The sequence below is a fragment of the Polyergus mexicanus genome, unplaced genomic scaffold (assembly GCF_030449975.1).
Source record: "Polyergus mexicanus isolate NDT 795.1 unplaced genomic scaffold, iyPolMexi1.0 SCAF_10, whole genome shotgun sequence".
Lineage (NCBI taxonomy): Eukaryota > Metazoa > Arthropoda > Insecta > Hymenoptera > Formicidae > Polyergus > Polyergus mexicanus.
In genome coordinates this window covers 8,393,072-8,417,893 of record NW_027223330.1, presented here as the reverse complement: position 1 = coordinate 8,417,893, position 24,822 = coordinate 8,393,072, and the positions used below count along the sequence as shown (strand labels likewise).

General features: G+C 30.7%; 1 protein-coding gene across 8 annotated transcripts in view; it reads left to right on the top strand.

Moving 5' to 3' along the window:
• The window catches only part of LOC138937402 (TOX high mobility group box family member 3), a 61,437-nt gene that overhangs the window by 19,142 nt on the left and 17,473 nt on the right, over window positions 1–24,822 (top strand). Inside the window, exon 1 of one of the 8 annotated variants that reach the window (XM_070303660.1) lies at window positions 1,922–2,309. The exons of 6 other annotated variants lie outside the window; for them this stretch is intronic. The gene's annotated coding sequence lies outside the window, so the exon portion shown is untranslated. Of the gene's footprint in view, window positions 1–1,921; window positions 2,310–14,546; window positions 15,167–24,822 lie in introns of those variants that run through there. One more of the 8 variants, XM_070303659.1, reaches the window with a different exon arrangement.

Below are 24,822 nucleotides of genomic sequence, written 5' to 3'. Positions count from 1 at the left end.
AATGTTTAGCAAATACATTCAAATAATATAATTTTCAGATGTTGTGTTCTGGTTTGTAAGCATTATTCCTTTACGTTTTTATTAATTATTAAAGTTTGCGTTTCGTTAATTTATTTACATAAATGGAGATTAAAATAATTGAGGAAAATAAAAAAAAAAAAAAATTACAAACGTATTTTACATAACGATATGCAGTTTTTTGTATAGCGATAATACAATTTTTACGATAAAATGAAGCGACCAACGTTTGAAAATTTATGTTGACTATATATAAATATCGGAAAATAACCTTTTCATAATATTCTTTAAAAATCAATGCGTGGGATCGATGGCGGCTTATGACTTTAGAACATATGATTCGATATTGCCGAATGCAATATCGATTTCCAAAGCTGCTGTTCTCGTTTGTGATCGTGCCCGGTGTAATATTAATGCTTCTTGGACCTTGTACGAAATATTCTCTTAATATGAGTATATAACCGACACATTGATTTTTTTTATACTATCTTTTTCTTACCCCCTACTCTTCGTTTTTCATATTCTCATAGCCGTAGTGCAATAAAGCAGCATGATAAAAGTACTTTTGTTTCTCTCAATCATACGAAAGAACAATATACTTTCTGCTTATATCCTGCGGCGCATTAAAACGGAAACGTCGGAGAAATTCCAGATAATGCCCAATAGTAAATTAAGATATAATAACTTTCGTGAAAGTTGTACGATGGTGAAGCAGTGAAAGAGGTGGAATACGAGGAGGTAGAGAACTCTATTAACTTTTATTTCTCCGGGAAAGTAACTTCTCTCATCCTCCTCCTCCTCCTCTTTCACTTCCAGTTCTCCTCCTCCTCTTCCTCTTCCTCTTCCTTCCCCATCTCCACCTCCACCAGCACCTCCATCTTTTCCCTCGCGTTCTCTCTCTCTCTCTCTCTCTCTCTCTCTCTCTCTCTCTTTCTCCCTTCATCCCATCACTATCGTTCCTTGCCTATGCTCTCATCGTCGGTTTCTTCTCTACCTCGACACCCCCGCACTCGCCGCTTCCTCTCGTCTCAGCTCGATCGGCTGCCCCTCCACTCTCCACTCTATCCAAGTCCCGGTCTCGGCCTCGGCCCCGGCCCCGCCGACTTCCCCCGATGGTGAAACTTTGTAAAGCGACTTAGTCAAAGTTTAATAAATTCCTTCGAGGAAGTTTCAAAGCGGTTCTACGCGGGATTGCAAATGATTACGTTTCGTCGTGCTAGAGAATATGCGAAGATGGGAGGAATCAGTATGTAAGGCCGACAGAAGCAGGTAAATAAATGGTGGGGGGGGGGGGGACAAAAAAACAGAAGGTTTGCACAAACTTTTTTTTTTTTTTTTCTTCTTCTTCAAAAGTAGGAATACTTTAACTCGTCGATTGCGGGAATTGTCATTAGGCTGCGTGGGGGTCAGGTTTAACATTATTGAGGAAAAACTGATGCCAAATTGCAATTTCAAGGAAAGGAAGCTTGCGATAGTTACATTATTCTATACTAAAATTGCAATGTATAATGCTGTTATTTATATTATACGATCCCATTCATTTTCATCCGGTATTATCTTCTTAAGGACTGTCCAATTTCTACGTAAGAGTTATGTCATAACTGTTCTATCTCAGTCATGGATCGATCTCCTTTTCATGATATGCGGTTTAAAAAAAAAAAAAAAAAAAAAAAAAAAAAAAAAAATCCTTGAATGGAAACTCGTAACTTAGCTTAATATTCTCATAGATTGCGCGAACGAAGTCGCGATAGATCAATCAACGATTACAACGATATCGCAAAGTCGCTTTTATTTCTCTTTTATAATGAATATATCGAAACGTGATGTATTATACGAGAACATCTTTTGCAAAATAATAATCTCCTTTTTTTTTTTTCTCCTCTTTTATCGCGTGTAACTCGAAGGTAAATCGATAAGGAATTTCCCTCTCTCTCTCTCTCTCTCTCTTCTCCGGGAAGGAGAAGTATTATAATAAGCATCGTCCACAAAAAAAAAAGAGAGAGAGAGAGAGAGAGAGAGAAAAGAAAAGAAAAAAAAGATGGATTCGTTCACTTTATGCACAAAAGAGAAATCTACGTGTCGAACGAAAGGACGAACAAGGAGAGAGAGAGAGAGAGAGAGGCTCACTCATATAACAAACACAATTGACTCGGTGATAGTGACCAGAAAATGGCCGCCACGACGCAAACAAATGAGCAAGTCCAACCATATTCCCATGGCAACAATCTCAATCAGATAGGAGCTAGCGGAGCAGAGAACAGAGAACACGCCGGATAATATATTCGATACAGGTAATATATAGCGCTCCAGATACAATATTTATGTCTCGGCGTATATTTCACTAGCAGCCCATTATTCATTCGCTCGTACTGAATAAGCATTAATATCATAGAGCTCATGCGCTGCACAAGATCTTTTTCAGTTTTCCTTCTGTTTCTAATCCCGCGCCCCCTCCCCCCTCCCCCTCCCCCTCCCCCGCCCCTCGGCTCTGTTTCATCTCATTCGCAGGATGCCCGTGACGATCATGATTATTATACGACAAATCAAAGACGCTTAAACAATTCACTTGGCATAATCCATTTTTATTTTATTTTGATCCGATCAAAGGCCGTTCATATCTTTGCCATCGATGACTTGCATGTTAACGGCAAATCGAAAAAAAGAGAGCGAGCAGTGCGAGAAACCGGTTACCATTGTTACAGCGTCGTCGCTACCACGAGAGAGAGAGAGAGAGAGAGAGAGAGAGAGAGAGAGAGAGAGAGAGAGAGAGAGAGAGAGAGAGAGTCATCGACTACCCGAGATACCTTTATTGTCATAAGCTAAATCCTATTTGGCGTACAATACTATAGAATTTTATTGAATTATTATTTAAAAAACAACCTCTTATATTCTTTCGGCTGGGTAAGTTATGAAGAGAAAGATAAGAAAATTTAAGATAAGAGGAGAAGAAAAGGATCAAATTAAACATTTCTTATCATACATGCTTTACTTCCATACATTATCCTGAAGACAAAGTATTTGTCTATTTTTTTTTATGATCAAATGAAATAATTAAAAAGCATAAAGCAAAGTCCAACGTTCGAGTGATCTACCCATAACTGGAATAAAATACAGGCGCTTGATTAAATATAAAATTAGTGTAGCGCTTATGTTAGATTTATCATCTGTTATCGTCCAGATTAATAATTAATTGTTCAATTATTTCTTGCGAATATTATTCTTTTTTATTGAATATTGTTGTAAATTTAATTCTGCAATTTACAATGATAATTAAGTTAGTGTAATATTACGCAATATTACACAAAATCTCAGAAATTGTTTTCGAATAATTAAAGATGTATATACGTGTAACAGTAGAGATCGTGGCTTTCAGATTAAATACTGAACTTGAATACGCGAAGTCAAGTTACTTATATTCTATCGAAATCCCTACTAGATAATTAGATCTATCCGTGAAATGTCTCTGCACGCACATACATATACACAGGTCATTTTAATAGAAAATATTTTTCGACAGACTAATTGCTTGTTATTATTAATACACGTGGTTCTATGTTAGCACTATTTCATATGAAAAATAAACTCTTAAGCGCAATAACTATAACGAGCGATAATTTATACGATAACTATCGCTTTCAAGAAAATGTTGTCATATTCATGCTTTGCCTTAAATATTCTCGTAATTAAAGCGATCTGATTTAAAAGGTGTTTTTTTTTTTTTTTTTTTTTTTTTTTTTTTTTTTTTTTTTTTTTTTAATCAAACCTTTCAATATAAATGTAAGAATTATCTTATATATTCTTGTTCGATGAGTACTTTACATTATGTATGTTAGATATCAGTTTCGTGCTATATTTTTTTATTTCATTTTTAATTTTTTTATCAATGCCTATATTTAAAAAAAAAAAAAAAACTTAACAATTATATACGTATAAGGAAGAAAATGTAAAAATACACATACGAATAAATTTCCGGCGGCGAAGAATGTCAGTCAATACTTTCGCAACGTCACGCAAAATAGTATTTTACGTTTTCAAAAAAGTCGTAAGTTCTTTTAAAAGATAAAAAAAAAGACAAATATTCGATATCACGCGTCCGATAATACTGGGGGATATGAACGACAGTTCGCTATATAAGTTACAAGAGAGACGGGTTAGCTCGAATTCCATTATGCTGTTTTATGCCCGTCATTCTTGTTTTTATTGCACGCCTCTCATCGCTTCTCTCTCTGTTTTACGGCCTTGCCTATGAACGTATTCCTCGGTAGATCGGCGAGCTATTAGTTTTGTCCTTTCATTATTTTTATGCTCTTGCACTCGGGACAGAGAATAGAGAGAGAAACAAAGACAGAGTAAAAAGAAATCAGGAAATTAAAATGACATTATGATTGATAATACGCGGGGTAAGAATAAAGTGTAATATTGTATGCTCTTATTTGCTTTGTTGACGCATCTCGTTTTCCAGATCTATAATTATTTATATATTATAGTTCGTATAATTGGTATTAAAAAAAAAAAAAAAAAAAAAAAAACACTACTATACAACGTGTCTCAAATAAAATAATACACTGCGATAATTCATAAACAGTTAATATTAAAGAGAAAATATCCAAATTAAAATTATAGAATATAGAGAGAACAAAGATTTATTGTATAATATCATCACCATCCTATCACTTCGTATCTCAGCGTACGTCTATTTTCAACATCATTTTTTAAAATGATATACATGATATTTTGAACTTCATGAGATGATACCTTGTTCGAAAACGAGTTCAACCATACCATATATTATGATTTTGAAAAAATGTGGATTTCATAATATATTTTTTAAATCGTATTATATATATTTTTTTTTTAATCATAAAATATCAAAGACTTTTTTAGCGTTGTCAGAATATATCGCATGGAGTTCTCTAAAAATAGTCTTTTATCTCACAAATAAAGGCCTAATGGGGTGAGATTTGACTAGTCATTTGACAAAATCATCTCGATCACTTCATTGACTTTGCAATAGAACATTAAGATAATTCTGTACTATTTATGCATAATATAAAAGGCGCACTATTTTATCGAAACCATATTGCGTGTCTTACCTGTAAATATAAATTTTTCAAGCGACAAGTCACACGCATTCCACAAAAAATCCAAATATTTCACACCATTAAGCGTTTGATTTAAAAAATAGAGTTTATATTTATTTTGCCATCATTGTTATTATAATACAGTATAATAATTATTCGAAAGAATAAATTGATTGTTTGAAAAATATCAAAAGTGGAAAGGAAAGAAAGGGAGTAGGGAATTTTTAGCGATCAATTGATGTTATTTATTAAATTTTATTTCTTTTTCTTGCCGAACTTTTTCTGCGAAATATCATTTTATAAAAAATTAATTAAAAAGTTTTTGATTTCCTCTTATTATTTTAATGTATCAATTTTTTCATTATCTCTGCGTTACATTCTATGAATCTTTTATAACATTTGTTTTGAATTGTCAGAATCAGATCTTATATTGTATTAAACGTATAAACGTATTAAACGAAAATATTAGAAACCAAGAACAAGGAAGAAACAAAGGTCTTGGAAATAGAGCGTAAAAGAAGACCAGTGTACAAAAGTTCGAAAGGTGCAAAAGAGAGATTTACAGAGGAGGGGGCATTTCAGATCTCCACTTGTTGCTTGCTTCTTGGCGTAACCGACAATGTGAGGTTGAAAAACTCGACTATCCAGAAAATTTCCTTTTGGTGAAAAGGTCTTCCTCCTCTTTCCTCTCACGGCCATGAAAAACTTTACTCTTCCTTTTTCTTTTTTCCGCTTTATTTCCTATTCTTTCTATTTGTATACATGCGCGTGAGAACACACACACACACACACGCGCGCGCGCGTAAGAATATGTATGTTTATGTATATATATATTTTTTAGATACTTGCTTATTAAAATATTTGCTAAATATTAGTTTAACGAGTATTATATGCGCATTAACACACGCGTACAGACACATATGACATACATGAAAATTTATGTAAATTTTTATTTAAATTTAAAAAAATTAATAATTTTAAAATTATAAAAATGATTTTATTCTTCATAGCAGATATTCTACATATCTGTTATCCATTTGAATACATATATAATTCAACGCGCCTTTTCATTGGGGCTTGCATAGATTTGAAAAATGTCAGATTTTTTTTTTTTTATTTTCCCACTGCAGATGAATAAATTTCGAGGCAAGCAGCGGGAGGGGGGAGGAGAATCGCATACCATAATTACAATTTCTCTAGTGTTCATATTGTATGAATATTTATATCTCTCTATGTTATTTTCCATTCGCAAAATTTCATCTATTTTCGTCTCAGATTATTTCTCCTACTTTTATACTTCTCAATTTTCATGTTATATTTTCTTATTTGTATATCTTATACCTCTGTCTCCATCTATAAAGGAAAACCTTTTAAAAGATAAATAGATCGGATTAATTGCATCTTCTTTTCCTTATTCTAAAACAAAAGATTGCAATTTATGGGACAAGAAAAAAATTTCTTTTCTCTAATAATATCCTTTTATTCATTAAAGTATGAATTTACTTGCAATTTTTAATTGTTTTCAAAATAATATTGCTCAAGAGCAAAATAAAAAAAAGGATTGAAAGGCACTCGCCCTACAAATACCAATATATAATCAACGAATAATAACGGTAGAATCAACTCGCAAGGTCGAATATCGCCATATTGCCTTGCGTTTACTCAAGAATCCATTAAAGTGTTTTTCAAGACCTCGAGCAAATGTTGATTTTACAAATTTCTTTGCTCGAATTTGTTTGCGCGGTTGATAATCACTCGGTGCTTATCGAATGGTGTGTGGCTAATGTTTTCTTCTATTTTATATAATATAAACTATTTATGTTTCCGATGATATAAATGCAATATAATCTTTCTTTGAAAAGTCTTCCTCCCCCCCCCCCCCTATTTCTTATCTCTTCGATAAATCGAAAATTCTTCGTTTTCTGTATATTCGAAACGCAAAATAGAAATTCAATAAAAATTTAAATTAAATCACGGATTTTATGAATTGAATAAATTAATTATTTAAATTTTATTATTGTATTATTTATTTTTACATATAATTACGAACCAATTATTTGTGTTATATATGATATAACATATATATTATATATCTCATATTTATGAGTGGGAGCTTATAATTAACAAATAGCTTACCGTTTAATTAACACTTATGCAATATTATCTATAATCATTTTTGTGCACTAAACACACACACATACACATTTAAACGTTAATATAGCTGTATTTATTGGGATATAATTAGTTATATTTGATTAGATACAATCATATTTGATTATATAAAATCATATCGCGCCTTTGGATCTGACTGTGTGTGTGTGTGTGTATGTGTGTGTGTGGTCAATTATATATAATTATATAAAATTTTTTCTCAGAGGAAGTTTATTAACAACCTGATTTACGGAGTCGATACTATTAAATTTAACCGTGTAATATCTGTAATTTATCGAGAATAACGCCGATTACATTTTTGTAAGGTAAACCGGTAATATCGTGGCGTACCTTACGGGGAAACCGCTTTTAGTCTTTCAGATAAGCGCATATGCATTATACAAATCTTACGATCGCATAATATGTAAATGTACAGTTGTAATAAAAAAATAAAAAAAATAAAAATTAAAAAAATTAAAAAAAAAAGAAACCGTATATTTGATAATATTCAATGGTTTTCAATTTAAACAATTTGAAATGCATGATGTGATAATATAAACGGTTGAAGTCGCACAGTAATATTATAATGTACGCTATATATGAGATACACTAATTGAAAGTAAAATGAGAGAAATAATTTAAATATACTCGAGCCTTGGTATATTTTTTATTCTTTTTTTTTCCCCCTCCTTTATTAATTTTTTATAATTTTTTTTCTTTTCGCGTCTTTTCTTACTATTTCATTTTTGTGATCATATGTTTATATTTTTGGTCAAACATACGCTCTCTCATTTTGTATACAATGAGAGAATAGCGTAAGAAAAATAATGTGAAATATATAGAGGCGGAAAAGAAAGAATATGAATTTGCTTGTATATGTGTAAAAATGTGTAATCGAAAGAAATTAAAGAGGATAATTTTATATTTCTTTTTTGATTCTTATTTTCGAAGATAACATAAATATTCAATGCGTTTGATCTTTATCGCGGATATAGATCATTAGAAGAAAGTTGCCTTGATGGCATTGATTCCTAATCCTCAGTACGCGAATACTTTCTATTAAATCACATATCAAAAAAGATTTCGTGACATTTTGCGAAAGAAAATTAATTAAGCTATCTTCAAGAACAATTAAAGAGGATAAATATATTCAAAGTAGATTCTTTCGATCTATTGTTTGTTTGTTTGTTTGTTTGCAATTTACTTTGATTTGCAAGTTACATACGAGAACTTACTAACTTGATTTTAGATTTAACTTAGTTCGGACAACTTAAGTCACCTCTAAATAAGTTCGGATTAGTATCGTGGTTTGTGGCGTTCCTATTAAGTCGTTTTCGATCTCGTACCATCTTGCATACAAATGAAGATCCATAAATTAGTTTAGGTAAAACTAATCAGAGCATTTTTCTCCAAAAATTCACAATCTTTTTTTATTCTTTTATAATATATATAATTTTATATAATTTAATATATATATATATATATATATATATATATATATATATGGTATATATTAATCTTGTTTCAAAGACGAAAGATTCGCAGTTATTTTGATAAATAGTAAAATTTTGATAGAGCATTAATATTTTACTATAAATAAAAAAAATTTAATAAAATAATTAATATTATATTTCTCTGATATTAAAATGTATATTTTTTATCTAATCTCATTCTTTGTTTATAAAAAATATTCGAGCGTAAACATACCATAGTGCAATATTATCAGCTTTTCTCTCTCTCTCTCTCTCTCTCTCTCTCTCTCTCTCTCTCTCTTTCTTATAATATCTTCTATGCCTACAAATAACTTATTATCCAAGGTCACATCGCGATACAGTAATCTTCTGAAAAAAGAAAATATATCAAAATAATATAACTGTCGAAAAGATTGTTATAAAAAGAAAAAGATAGATAGAATTATTTTAATGTATATTCAAACCATTTAAATATGTATATTTAATGTATATTTTATTTATTATAGATTACGCGAATAAATAAAATAATCTCTTAGGAAAAAAATAATATTTTGTCTAAATAATAATTATTGAACGTCGTCGGTGAAACGAAGCGTGCGCGCATGTGCCGCAGAACAACACGAGGTGAAACTATGATTCTTGTAAACGCGGAAACTTCCTCATTTATTAATTAATATTTAATATAACGGCGATCTCTTGCATTTGAATTCTATAGTAAAGCTTTTGTAATAAAACGAATGGGTCTTTAGAAAGTTGCAATAAATTGTCCGCTCAAATTATCTTGTTCGATGCTACCTTATTACGTAAGTGTGTTTCGATCATGCGCGAAGTGAAACTAAAAATTACATAGTAGCCAGATATTATTTAACCCGATCACGTAGCCATTGTTCCGAATAATAAATTATTTTATTTGCTAATTTTGTAATACGACATAACATTGTTTTGTTTCATTCTTCCATCATAATCAAATATTTATTATATACTTCCTAAGAAAAAATAGACTTACGTAATTATATAAGATTATATATATATATATATATAAGTAAATCCGAAATTTGGCACGATATGATTTTATCTTATATAATCATATTTAGCTAGATCTATTTTCATATATAATCAGATTCTATTCGAATATGATTATATAAAGATAAGATCATATCTCGTGCCAAATTTCGGATATTATTATATACGATCATATAAAATTACTAATGTTTATATTATCAGTTTACTATCTTTTCATAATTAATTATATAATATTTATATCTGATCATATATTATACCATTTTTTTTCTCGGGTGCTAATAAATTATAATTGTAACTTCGTTTAATATAATTCAGGGCATGAAAGACTTTGCAATGGATTAAAGATTCAAGTTGCAGAGATTCGTAAAATTCTTTTCAGTCGTTGAGTTAGCGATTTAACCGAGTTAACAATTTCTAATGACAAAGTGAATATGAAAATAGTGACACAATGAACGAACGAAATTGCATGAGAGAATTTGATAAATCTCAAAATTGAAATTTTCGAAAGTACATGAGAAATAATTCTGTTTTTTTTTTCTCTCTCTGGCAGTAAAATTACATAATAATACGGTATATTTGAAGTGAGTTAATAAGAAAAAGCGCTTATTTTAAAATCCAATTCAAGTTTCCAGAAAGTTATTACGCATTTATGTAAATTTTATAATGGGTTTTTTTTAAGAGCACATATATATTATATCTTCATAAAATACATATATACAGGACGGCATAATTTATGGTACAACCAAAAGGGGAACGATTCTTCATGTAAAATGGAAAAAAAAATGTAAAATGAAATTTGTTTACACGAAGCTTTGTTCTCTCTCTCTCTCCTTCAAGAAAATTGACTTTAGAAATTGGTAATATATTGGCTTTTTTTTTTTTATCAATTTAAATAATCTCTCTAACGATTTTGTAGTATGAAATTTATTTTGACAATGGTTATTAAAATATGCATGAAAAGATATAATATTCTCCCTAAAAAGATAAAATTTATCTTCATACACACACGTGTACCTTCTTTCGTGTAATTTAAATTATTTTAAACCGTTTTTTTACTAAATAAAATATTGTTGAGCACGTGTATTCTAAAGAAAACAATTCATTCGACCGATACAAAGCGATGCTTTAATTTTGTCAAAAATATATATATATTATATTTTATATATGTGTTAAATATATAACGCGCGATATTGACGTGATCATGAAAGAGAGTTTACTTTCCACTTGTCTACTTTCTCTAATGCCCATCTGTCGCTTAACTCCTAGATTTTCTCTCGATATACGTCGTATCGTTATACCATATCTCACGAAATTTTATAGCGTTCCGTTCTATCAAACATGATATATTAAAGAGATAAATGAAAATTTGCGAAATTGATGGCATAATATTGGTAAATAACAAAATATTCTTATACATGTATATATACATTTATATGTGTTTTCTCATGTTTGATGTCATAAGATATTTCGCTTTGCTGTTCAAGAAATTATCAAATTCGAGAAAAAGATGCAATTTGCAATTATAATTGGATACATAATTATATGATTGTCAGATCATTAATTCTACATGCGCATCATATTTTATCAACTCGAGATAAACCGCTCGCTTCTTTACGTTTTTAGTTAAGTACTTTTTTTTTTACGTTTTACGTAATTTAATATACCTTTGCTGTTTATTTTAAATATTTATACTTTAGCTCGATTATCTTTTAAAAAATTATTTAATAATTATAATTGATAGAAATTCTTTCAATTACAACTAACATATATTATAATAAAGATAGAAATAAATATCCTAGATATATATCTCGATAAACGAGAAATACTTTTATGAAATTTACTTTATTGTTACTTATCGGAAATAAAATGTGCTTCGCGATGCAGATCGATGCTTGTTGCAGAATCGAGTAGCGATATATATCGTTAATCAATTTATACTGCACACACAAAAACACACACACACACACATTCATGATCAATGAAAGCAAAGCGTAAAGCAGATTTCTCTTTATCTTTGGAAGAACAACTTTCTTGCCTGTTGAAATATACGGACTATCACGGATCTGCATTGCGTAAGCGTCTCCCCCTTACTCATTCTTTGCGCCCTACGATCTCAAATTAGCTGTATGTCGCGAAATAGGATATACATAAACGCGAATTGAAATGTCATTGAAATTAACCTTTTACGGGCACAGAACATAACGGCTCTTTATAAACTCCGACTAACAACCCTTCCTGCTTCCACTCATCTCATCGTGGTTCCCCTCTCGTAGTGAGGCAGGGGGGCGGGTGTTGGGGGGGGGGAGGGAGGGAGGGAGGGTATATGGGTGTCCTAGTTTCTTACAGTATCTGAGAATATTTCTCTATGCGCTCGTATCTACGTGTTTAGCATGCTCGAACATGTAAACGATGTAATGATAAGTATCGTGTAAAAAAACGAATCAAAAACTAATAACATCCGAGAGGTCGATCCTCTGTGGAGGGGGGGGGGGGAGGGGGGGGGAAAGATCGATAACAAGAACGGCTAGTTCTCCTAAAAGCATAATTGTAGACGAAGATAAAACTTGCTCAACCGGCTTCTTGGCCGATGGAGAGAGGCGTGATGGGATGAAGGGGCGGGAGGGGGAGGGGGTATTTATAATAAAACATGACTAATCTTTCTCTCTCTTTCTCTCCTCCCTCTTTTTTTCTTCCTTTCTCCGTTCCCTCCGGATTCATTTGCCTACATTCCCATTCTCCATCCTCCCTCCCCTCCAAACGCTGTCTCAGCTCATCATCTAAGCTAACAGATGTAGGTATTCACACGATATCGAGTATTTCTAAAACAAACTTGAAACTCTTCTGTATACGTGTATGTGTGTGTGTGCGTGTGCGCGTGTGTGGAGCCATAAATAAATAAGCTAGCTAATTTAAGAAAAAAATCTCGTAAAATATCTCTGTAACAACTGCGATGAGAAGAGATATTTTCATACTTCGTCTGTTCTTTTATCGAAGGATCTTTCAAATTGTAATTTATTAATAACTTCTTATTTTATTTCATTGTCAGTATATATATATATATATTTTTTTTGCAATTGATTTTTTTTTTTTAAGGGAGAGGGGGAGGAATTCAACACGATTCGATTTCCATATCGCTTTTGTCGAATTATTTTTAAAACTAATTGCAGTTTATGTAAAACGCATATATTACGCGCACACACGCACACACATACATATATATAATAACTTATGCTGATACTATTTCAATTTTCCCTTTTTAATAATTAAAAAAAAAAAAAAAAAAAAAAATCCTGCACAATATAATATATATACTTATTGAATGTTAAAAGATATTTTTTTATCTGTTTCATATACGTAGAAATAATATTTATGATTTATTTAATTTTTTTGCGACAGTTCATAGTCTGTGGCAAGATTTAATTTTCTCTTCACTATCGTTAATTGTTTTTCTACGCTCATTTATTTATTAAGCGCAAATCAATAAAGCTATTATCGAAATATAATCAAATTTGTATCGCACGTCTCATGATTAAACTATTAAACTATTGATTAATGTTTTTGATACATGTCTATCAAGTTTTTATAATGGCGAAGAGTAAAGAATTTTTCTCTTTGACGAAAAAATGTAAACTTGTAGTAAAAATATAAATAAAGTATTCGTATTAACGTACTATAAGATAAACGAGCCCTTATAACACATATAATAATATTAAAGTGCGTTTGCGCTCTTATACCTTGAAACTCGATGACTATGTTTACACACTCCTCGAACACATGTTGCCTTAATCGACGTAAGCGATCGCGTTACCAGCAGTTAGTTACAACGAAGATTTTTTACGAACATTTATTTTCCTATACCTGGCACGCATTCTAATATCGTATGTGTTTTTTTAATTATTGAAACGCAATGAAATATATTATAGTAAATATAAACTTTAAAATATATGAATATATTAAAAAATTTAAGATTTGAGAAATGATCTATTTATATATAATTATATATATATATATATATATATATATATATATATATATATATATACATATTTTTATATTTTTATAACACGTGATATAACTTTGACATTACTACGAGATGTGTATAATTTTTTATATATTTATATATTTTTATATATAATACGTAATATAACTTTGACATTAGTATACGAGATATATGACATTTTACTGTCAAATTCTACTGTTAACAGGGTGTCTACTCAAATCTTTTAAAAATGTTTTTCTGGAAAATTCTTGATTTTTTTATGTAAAATTCTCAATTCTAAAAAGAATATGTTAAAGATATTTTGGTGCACCCTCTAAAATAAGTTTCCTTATCGCATGTGTGTGCGTTTTCAACGCTAAATTCTAATGATTAAAAATTACGATAAAAAATACATACACTGCATATATATTCAATATTTTGTTAAAATATTGAAAACAAAAATTCCCGAGTCCCGATATAAAATTCCGTGAAAACCTCCCTGATTTCTCCGGGTACAAAAGAAATTCCTGAGAATTTCAGGTTTTTCATATTTTTTCAAAGAATATTTAGACACCCTGTGTAAAGCGAACAACAAGCGAAATTTATTTCTTTTCCGTCGTGACTTTTCCCTTCAATTATCGTGATTCGAAGACATCATTACGTTACGAAATTACAACGTTACTAAACAGTTTAGTCCATAAATGGGAAAACGTGTTATTGAAAAAAAAAAGAGAGAGAGAGAGAGAGAGAGAAATGGCCGTTTGCCTCAACCTTCCGAGACGCTCGCTCTGCTGCCCCCCCACCTCCCTCCCTCCCCCCTGGAAACTATCCCACATATCCCCTTCCTCGAAATCAGCCATCATTTTACTACGTATCTCCTCTGCTACCTACCTCTCTCACAGTCTCGCTTATAAGTATTCTTTTTCCCTCTCTGTACCGCACCACCGATCCCTCCAACCAACACTCGCGTAGTAGTACCGTCTTCCCCCTCGTCGTGGAACTTGGGGCCCCCCCACCACCGCCCGACTGCAGCGAGCCAATGTACCCGGAATCATTGCCGCGCCGACCATCGTTTGGAGTATGCGCGTCGTCTTGTCACCGTTATTATTTATCGTTGTTTTTTCGAAATGCATTCGACGGACTAACGAAAACTAGTAGTGCCGCGCCGTGTCACATATACATGTATATACATTGCGTGTTCATGCTATCCTAACCTTACTAACTATCTCATTGCTCAGTAGCGAGTGATCCGCAGTGTTGTGATCGTACATACTCGTAAGAATGAAATGTCGATGAGAAAATTCTCTAATTTACCACGGATACGCGGATTCAAGGGTGCTTCTCCTAAACGCGTCTCATCTCGGGATTCCGACTGCTTTGTTTAGTGAGTGCGTAAACGAGGTTATATATCTCACGTGCCGTGTGAGCCGGATTTTGCGCCGGTAAGTGATAACATTGAATTTAGTTAATGCGATTGGTGATTGTATGATTTGAAATGGGACAACATTGTAAGACGAAGAGAGAGTCCATTTTTACGTGTGCGTATTGCGTGAGACGTATTATGTACAAATCGTATCTTTCTAGCAATTGTGCATTAGCGGATTGCTCATTGCGTCACGTGGCGCCATCTCGAGGATCTAACGTCAAACGCAATGGCAGTATAGAACTTCCCAAACGTACGAGATGGTTGCGAACAAGTTTTCTTTTAAAAAATTTAAAATTTTTTTATCATTATCGATCGACATTTTTCCTTGCAATATAATTTAATTGCTTTTGTAGACTAGATTAAATCGTAAATACATTATAAATGATTGAATATGAACAATGGAATATGTAAAATAATTTATACCAACGATTCTTATCTGTTATCCCATTTTAAATAAGTTATGGCCACTCGTTAATAATAGAAATAAACCGCGCGAATTTTTACTTTAGAACATATATATTGCACACATATACAATAGTTAAGGCTTAATCACTTGATTTATTGCTTGACTAGCATAAATATTTTTCAACCGAGTTTAAGTTGAGCAGGTCTTTCTGTTATCTAAATAAAGTCGCATATTTAATCGCTTTATACTCTCAAGACGTATACTATGTTGATGATATGACGTATACTACGTATATGAATTGCTCCGACGATTGTAATTAATAATGATTTGCGACACGAGATTGCATAACAACACATTAATTCTTAATAATAGATAATAATGGCCATAGTAAACCATCGGTTAGGTAATTTATAATTCTTTCTTAATTAGACGAAACGTACTTGATATAATACGCGTACATATTTGAATATTCTCGCAGGATTGTTCGTCAAGAGATAAATAAAATAAGATTATCTAACGATGCATTCAAGATGTAATAAAAAAATTATATTCATATATGTGCCTGTAAGCGACTTGCTTGGTTGGAAACGCTTTAATTAGTATAACTTAGCGCGACTATTTATCGTTCTATAATGTATAATGCGACTTGGAATGTCCTTGCAGCAATATAAATTTGCAACGCAAATGCTGATGCAAATCAAATTCGCGTTATCTTAATCATATCGAAATAAACAATATTTTTTCACATGTTCTAAGAAAACGCACACATTTTAGAATAAATATTCTCTTCATTTTAATATTCATTTTAATATTCTTATTTATTCAATAAAGAAGTAATCGAATTGATATACGAACGGAAATGATTATAAACAGACGTATATATAGTAAACATTACGTAAAATAATACACACACACATACAAATGTAATTACACAGCATACATACGGTAGGCAACACGACGAAAATAGAAGCAATTTCACATATATATATATAAAAAAAAAAAAAAAGGATTCTATAAAAATTATTTATTATCTATTATTTGTTATTTACACATATGTGATGTATTCTTTCTTATATAATTCATATATATTAATATATTTGAAATAGGAACCATTATACAGGATGTTCCCAATTTAAATGGCAAAACTTCAAGAGCGTGTAGGGGACCGAAAAACTAAAACAAGAAGTCCTTTAGAGATTTGCTCGTTTTTGCTCCATTTTGTAGAGAAAATCGCAAAAATATATATATATATAATGTATACTATATTAAATTTTGCTTAGAGTGATGGAAGCATATATATAGTATAGAAAGAAAGATAAATTTTCATTATTTCATAACGAGATTGAAACGGGAGTAATTTTGAATTCTCAGGCAGTTTGCGGTTTGTCCTTGCGGTCTCTCTTTCTCCAGCAAAGTCAGCAAAAAAAAAAAAAAAAACCACAAATATTTTACTTGTGATTATACGAAATTTTATATACTGGTCATTTAAATTTGTTTCGCAATTATTTATTGATTAAGTAATATCGATTATACCGAAAGTGTATATTTTTACCCTCGAATATTGCGCTGATTAACATACTGACGTTTATGATTCAACAAGTTATTATTTTGACAGATATATCGATTGTAAAACGTGCAGAAGGAAAAAACAAGACAGTTTATTAGAATAATTATCAATAAATAAATGATAATACCACGTATATAATTTGTTAAGGATTATATACAGTTCGTAGTGTTGGCATTCAATACTTTTTTTTTTTTTTTTTTTTTTTAAATTACATTCTAATCTAATACACTACTTTTTAAATTCCAAAAAATTTTTTATTTCTTCCATCTTTATTATATACGCGCCTAAAATTTAGATTAATAAATATTCATCGATGTTTGTTTAGTCGTACGATGAAAATTAGCAGTTTTAGAGAACGTAGTCTTTAAAATGATTATTCAGTCTCTTGTTTTATTATTCCATTACACGGCATTCATATTATAAAGGATTATTATCGAAGAACTGGATCCGTTTCATAATAGATGTGTTTCAAAAGATCGATGATTTTATTGTTCTCGACATTGGATGCCGCACAGCTATTATCCGACAAATACATACGTAGTCTGTAGATAAATAAGATTACTTTGCATACATTATGTCGAAAAGTCATCAAATAATTTGATTATACCGATAATATTTTTATCAATACATGTGTCGCGCGCGCCCGCGTGTATGTGCGTAGACGACAAAGGAGGTAATAAAAGACCAGAAATAACTCAGTTACGTCATAACAATATATCGTAAGAATTGAAGCTTACTCTTTTACCAAATATTATTTGCTTCCTAAATTAACTGTTCAATTCTTAAACAATATTTTACAAGCATACTACGCGCGAGACATAAATTAAAACTATAAGTGTATATTACACGAGATACAATCATAAAACTAACGAGTTTGCTTTAGTAGAAGTTGCTTCTCGGAACTGTTTTGAATTAGATTTTATTGCAAATAACGAGGGCTGTTTACTATCACCGTTAATGTCATAAGGTATTAGTTCTACTATGCTATGCACGTTAGAAAATGTATTATATCGTATGAAATATTTAGCCAATTATAATAAATGTCATGTAACATGCAACGAATATAGGTTTTTTAAATTTATATAAACTTTGCATTTGATTTACAAAAAAAAAAAAAAAAAAAAAAAATTAAATATAAAAAGCGATATTTCTATCGTATGTGGTAAACATGTAAATTGGACTTATATCTCCCGAGCTTCAATTACAAAGAATAATCGTTTGAAATGTCAAAGGAAAGAATTTTAAATCTTTTTTATTATACATTTATGTAGTGTAGAATTTCTCGTGAGAAAATAACGTGAGAAAGGAAAGAGCAACGAGATAACGCGATAACACATTGTCATATCCAAGAGAGTATTTTGTTCTATTTTTACTATAATTAAAAAGTTAAGAAACGTAGCATCCGATTGTTCGTAATTGTATTGATCAAAATTTAGAAAAAAATTTTTTTCATTTTAAATTAAAAAGAAATTAAAAACTTTGTAAAAAAAAAAAAAAAAAAAAAAAAATTTAAAAGGGAATGGAATAAAATGAGCGCTTTATCGGGAAGACAAATTTACTTTGAAGCGAATCGTTGACGATGCTAAGAACTGGTCTTGGGTCTTCACCATCTGGAATATGGGTGCTCCTCGACCACCTTTCCTCGTCTGCAGCAACATGCGGCATAACGATTTTGAATCATGGACAGGTGCGGATATAAACCGAGCACTAAAGCAGACTTTTGATCAAATTCTTATCCCGATTTTATTGTTACCGTTTGACTATATTTTTCACTATTTCAATTATATAATTACGCAAATGTCTCATGCATACTTTTATTAATAAAATCTACCTTCTTGGCATAACTCTCATAATGGAAAGTGTTCATATTTGAAAAAAGAGAGTTGGAAAGCGTGTCGTGAGATACTCTAAATCAAATTTACGTAACATACACATACACAAAACTTGTTTCAGTTTAAGTATTATTTTTAAAAAATTACTAAATATTGTTTATAGCCTTAATGGATATTAGTAACAGTAATAGCAATAGTAGGCATTAATAGGCACATTTAATAAACGTAGATAGATATTATTATATTATGTGACGGATTATTATTGATACATATGACAGATTAAAATTATATGATAAATATTTTATTATATTGCTATGTAGTATTACTGGGGGGCATTAATAGATATCGTAGAGCATTATTTTCAAAATTGTTAAACGCAGATTGAAAATATAGAAAAATGATTCTTACTAGTACACATAAAGAGAATGAGTGGATATTAATATAAAGCATTATATCAAATATAATTATTCTATTATACCGCGTAATTATATGGCATTGATCGATTCTTTATCGTATATTTTTAAATGAAAGAAAAGAAGGAAAATTAATAATAATATTAAAAATAGAAATGTATATAGAGCTCATGTCATTTGTCAAAATCTAATAATTATCGTATACGTTAAAAATGAGAGTGTAAATAGAGAAGTAAATTTACGAAAAACTTGCGAGCTTTTGAAAGGAAACAAAATAAAAACAAAACTTATAAAATAGAAAATTGAAAGAGGGGGAAGAAAAAAAAATACGGAGAATATCTTTTCCCAACAAACGAGTAACAGCAGGCAGGTCGAGAGAAGCGGTTTCACAATGGAACCCCTTACATCTAAAACGGTTATACACGCAGGTAGATTCCGCTGTTGCTAGGCTATAAAGTGTTCATTGTATTTCTCATCATAAGAACACGCTATAATTCAAAATTGTGACTTTTTAGATACGTTTTATTTTCTAGTACTTGTTATTTTCAACGTTCTTATTGCCGAACGTTTTAATAATTTTTTTTTTTTTATATCGAATCCATATCTTTCCATAGTTTCTTTTTCTATTATATACATATATGAAGATAAAATTTTTGAAAGTATTTTAAATGATGAAAGTAATGGTATTCGAATTTTACAAAAATAGAGCAATATATAGTAGAAAGCAAATAGTGAAAGAGAAGTCAGAATTAGGATAATTTCCATAGCATAAATTTAATTTACATAGTAAATCATGTAATATGCATATAGAGAAGATTGCGATATAATACTGATATTTTTTTATTTTCAGAATGTTTCGAACTATTTTTCTTATTTTAAATGTTCCAGCCACGAATAGCAAATATTTATATAATTTAAATTTAAAAAAAAAACAGGTTTCTGAAATAAAATATTTTTAATTTTCTTTTTAAATTTGAATTTTTTTTCCATTCAGAAATTGGGTACAAAAAAGATTTGTAACTCGGGACGATAAATATAATAATCTTTAGAAAATTATCTTTTCAAGAAGAAATGAAAAAAACATACAATTAATATAAATAAAACTTAAGATCTGCATCTTTTTTTTAATTATATTATTTCTCAGTAACGAGTAATCAGTTAAATCATTAAATCATTAGGTCAATTTTGTCGGTTGCGCTCTCTTTGTGTTCCTCGTCTTTCTCGAATTTTGATAAGTTCCCTTGTTTCCATTGTCTTATCATTGCATTTTTCTTCAAGAATATATTATTTCTTTAGCTTTACGCAGAATGACATTTTTGTAATGTCTTACTGTTGCGTCTGCGAGGTTTCTTACTAGCTAGAATTAATTAGGCGATTCGCTTTGAATTTTGTTAACAGTTATTGAAGATGATCCAAAAAAAAAGAAACGAAACGTTTAATTAAAAGATTTTTTTATAAAGATATTTATATTTCTGCATTTAGCTCTCGTTAGCCTGTTTCTTTTTCTCCTTTTTTATATTATTTTTTAGAAATCTTTTACTTATTTTTAATGCTGTCTACTTTCAAAACCTGTAACTCTTTTTTTTTTTTTAACGTACTGCATATTGATTACATATGTACTCAGCTGCTTGCTATCTATATTAGATGGATCGATTATATTATGCCATGCTATGCTATGTTTGATATGCAATGAGACATTTTATAAGGAGAAGAAGAAAGCAAGTCTTTACACAGGAGCCCTTATTGAAATATTGTATATTCCGTTTACGCATGTGATTGTAGCTTTTTATATTTCTCCTCCTTCTCTCATTTTCTTTTCTTCTTTCTTTCTTATATTTCTTCTTTTCTTTCTTTTTTTTTCTCCCTCTCTCTGTTTTCTCTCCTTCTCCCCTCTATCCTCGATCGTCTCAATCTGTCCCTCCACTTCTTTTTCTCTCTTTCTCCCTTTTACACACAACACACAAATACACAATGCATTCATTCGAACGGACCACGACATTGATTTTTGACATAACCATCTGTCGCAATATCCTGCTGGTTGATCAACACGATACGAATAATTTGTATTCTTAATTTTTTTCCTGCTCAAGCCATTCTTCTTCGATGATTTTGGTTTGATCAATATAATGACTTTATTAGCTTTATTAACAATACCAAGTATTTCCCATGAAAAATGAAAGTTAATGAGAAAAAATTGTGAAAACATTTTTTTTTTTTCTTTTATATAACATCATATTTCATAAGATCTAAAATTATAACTTTCTCTCCCGAGCATGATTGGAAATTAGTCATTTAGTAAGTAACCGACGATGTAAGTTATTATCGCAATAAGGAACGTTTGAATCTGTAAACAGGATATTAATCCCGTTTTAGAAAGGTTAAAAGATAACATGTATTTTTGAAACAACGTTTAACGAAGCATTAGTTATCACGCACTATATTATTGACCAGCTACAAGCATATAATAATTTTTTTTGTTTTTTTTAATCATCACGAAAGTTTGCTTGTTCGGATGATATTATTTTAGTCGCAATTAATCTTTTTCAAAAGGGACAATTAGAAAAAAATTTATTGTTAAATTTTTTTTTTTTTTTTTTTTTTTTTTTTTTCATTTAATTTTGTAACCAAATATTTGATATTACAATATTTGGAATATCATATGTGGTTTTCTATCAAGTCTGTGTACAATTTCTATCAAAAGACTTCGGGACTAGATCGTTAAGTTTCTCACATGATTCTTATTTCTTTTCTAACGGAGGGAACTGAAGACAATCAGCACTGATCGCACCAGTTATGCATATGGCTACTATAAAGAGATAACTATTCTTCGCAATTTTGAGTCATGATCTCATAATGACGTATGCACGCGACATTCCACGCGAGTTTAACGCAATTAACTCATCGTATTTAATAAGTCGAAGCACAATACTCTAAGCGGAGCTTTTCATTATTTGACAAATTGCAACAAAATTACCTGTGGATATATGAGACCACTTTAGATAATCTACATGTTATAACAAAATTTGAGAATTTTCTATTTACAATTTTATGTATCGTGTATGTGTAATATATATATATATATATACAGAAAAAAAACATATGAAGAATTATATAAAATACACACTATAAAGTATAAAGATATACGTATAACGAAAAATAAAGATATCCGTTTAAAAACTTCAAGATAACTTTAACGTAACCATGACCCTTCTTCCAAGATCAAGCAAACATCATTATATATACTTCTTTTTAATTACGTTTCTTCAATTTTTTTCTAACCGCAGATAATAATCCGTAAGTTTTATAGAAAATTAATTTTTTTTGAAAGCAAATAATTGTGTACGGGGCAAAAATTTTTCTTCCTGTGATATCAAATATTAAAAAAATAATATTTATGTATTTTATTCGAATTTACGTTGAGAGGGCAGAAAGGCATTATTATTTATATATATATATAGGTTTACGGAATAAACTGATCGTTTGAAAACAGGATAAGATATGTTTATGGAATATATTACATCTTTAGAAACAATAAGAATTACATGCAGAATTTGTTTATAGAATAGATTAGTCCTTTAGAAACAAGCGCTGTATGCAAAATGTATTTACGAATTTATTTAACATTCGAATTTTATCTCTACCTTATATTCGTAATTATTTTTAAAATTTTCTTAAAGAATATTGGTAAGATTTCTTGCACTTTCCTTTATCCGTGTAACAAATGTTGATATTTATATAACAAGTCGATTGCAAACTTACAAAATTAATATATTTTATATTTTATTATATTACAAAAGATATGCAAAATTTCAGGCATAACGATGAGCGAAATGACAATCACAAATAGACGAGATCTCGAAGGGATGAGGGTCTCTAGAGATCCGGACTGGAAGTTAAGCAATACTGAAGGAAAGATCGCGAGAAACGATGCAAGGAGCACCGACGGAAAGCGGACCAGCAGAAGCGCGACTTATTGTTAGACCACCAAAGATGAAAAGAAGAATATGTCGAAGACGAAAAAGACGAGGATAATAACGTAGATGCGTTATCGAAAAATGAATTAAAGGTCCGCTTGCGGGGAAACTAGCTCTCAAGATGACCGGTGATAAGGCGACATTACGAGCTATTTATATATATATATATATAGGCAAAATGAGAAGTGTCGCGATGTGGGACTTGATTAGCTCAGTGATAGTCGCTCTTCAAGCAAAAGGATTAGCTTCGGTTTCTGATTTAGCCTGACTTAGATTTTGCTGATAGATATTTTTGTTGTTTATGCTTCTTAAGGAGAAGCGTTTATTAAAAATGAATCTTGAATAGAGATTGTCTCAAATTCACGTCACTCTCGGATCACTGAAGTTTTCAAGAGCGTCCTTAACGTTTTTACACGTAAGCGCCGGTTGTCTATAATATCGGATTACTGTCTCCGAAGGATCAGGTATTCTGCGCCCACCCACGATTTGTCTCCGTGCACTACGTATACACAGGGCGTCGATATTTCTTCGTCTTCTTCCAAACTATCGTCGTCACTTTTCTCTTGTTCTTCAATCTGTAGCGTCTTTTTTTAACACTTCTTTGAATCTAGCTCGTAATGTCGCTTTATCACCGGTCATCTCTTGAGAGCTAGTTTCCGCAAGCGGATCTTTAATTCATTTTTCGATAACGCATCTACGTTATTATCCTCGTCTTTTTCGTCTTCGACATATTCTTCTTTTCATCTTTGGTGGTCTAACAATAAGTCGCGCTTCTGCTGGTCCGCTTTCCGTCGGTGTTCTTTGCATCGTTTCTCGCGATCTTTCCTTCAGTATTGCTTAACTTCCAGTCCGAATCTGTAGAGACCCTCATCCCTTCGAGATCTCGTCTATTTGTGATTGTCATTTCGCTCATCGTTATGCCTGAAATTTTGCATATCTTTTGTAATATATTAAAATATAAAATATATTAATTTTGTGAGTTTGCAATCGACTTGTTATATAAATATCAACATTTGTTACACGGATAAAGGAAAGTGCAAAAAATCTTAATCAATATTCTTTAAGAAAATTTTAAAAATAATTACGAATATATAACGTAGAGATAAAATTCGAATGTTAAATAAATTCGTAAATACATTTCGCATACAGTCCTTGTGTCTAAAGGACTAATCTATTCTATAAACAAATTCTGCATGTAATTCTTATTGTTTCTAAAAAGGTGTAATATATTCCATAAACATATCTTACCTTGTTTTCAAACGATCAGTTTATTCCGTAAACCTATCCTGCATATATTTCACGAGTTATCTTGCACGTGAGAGCAGATTCTATATATTTGTATAGGCAATAAAATTATTTTATAACGATACAATGTTTTCTTGCTGCTTTTGAGTGGACAATCCATTCTGCAAAGTTTATTCCGTAAATAAATTGTATATTCTCTCTCTCTCTCTAGTACTCTGCGTTGATACCACTGCTT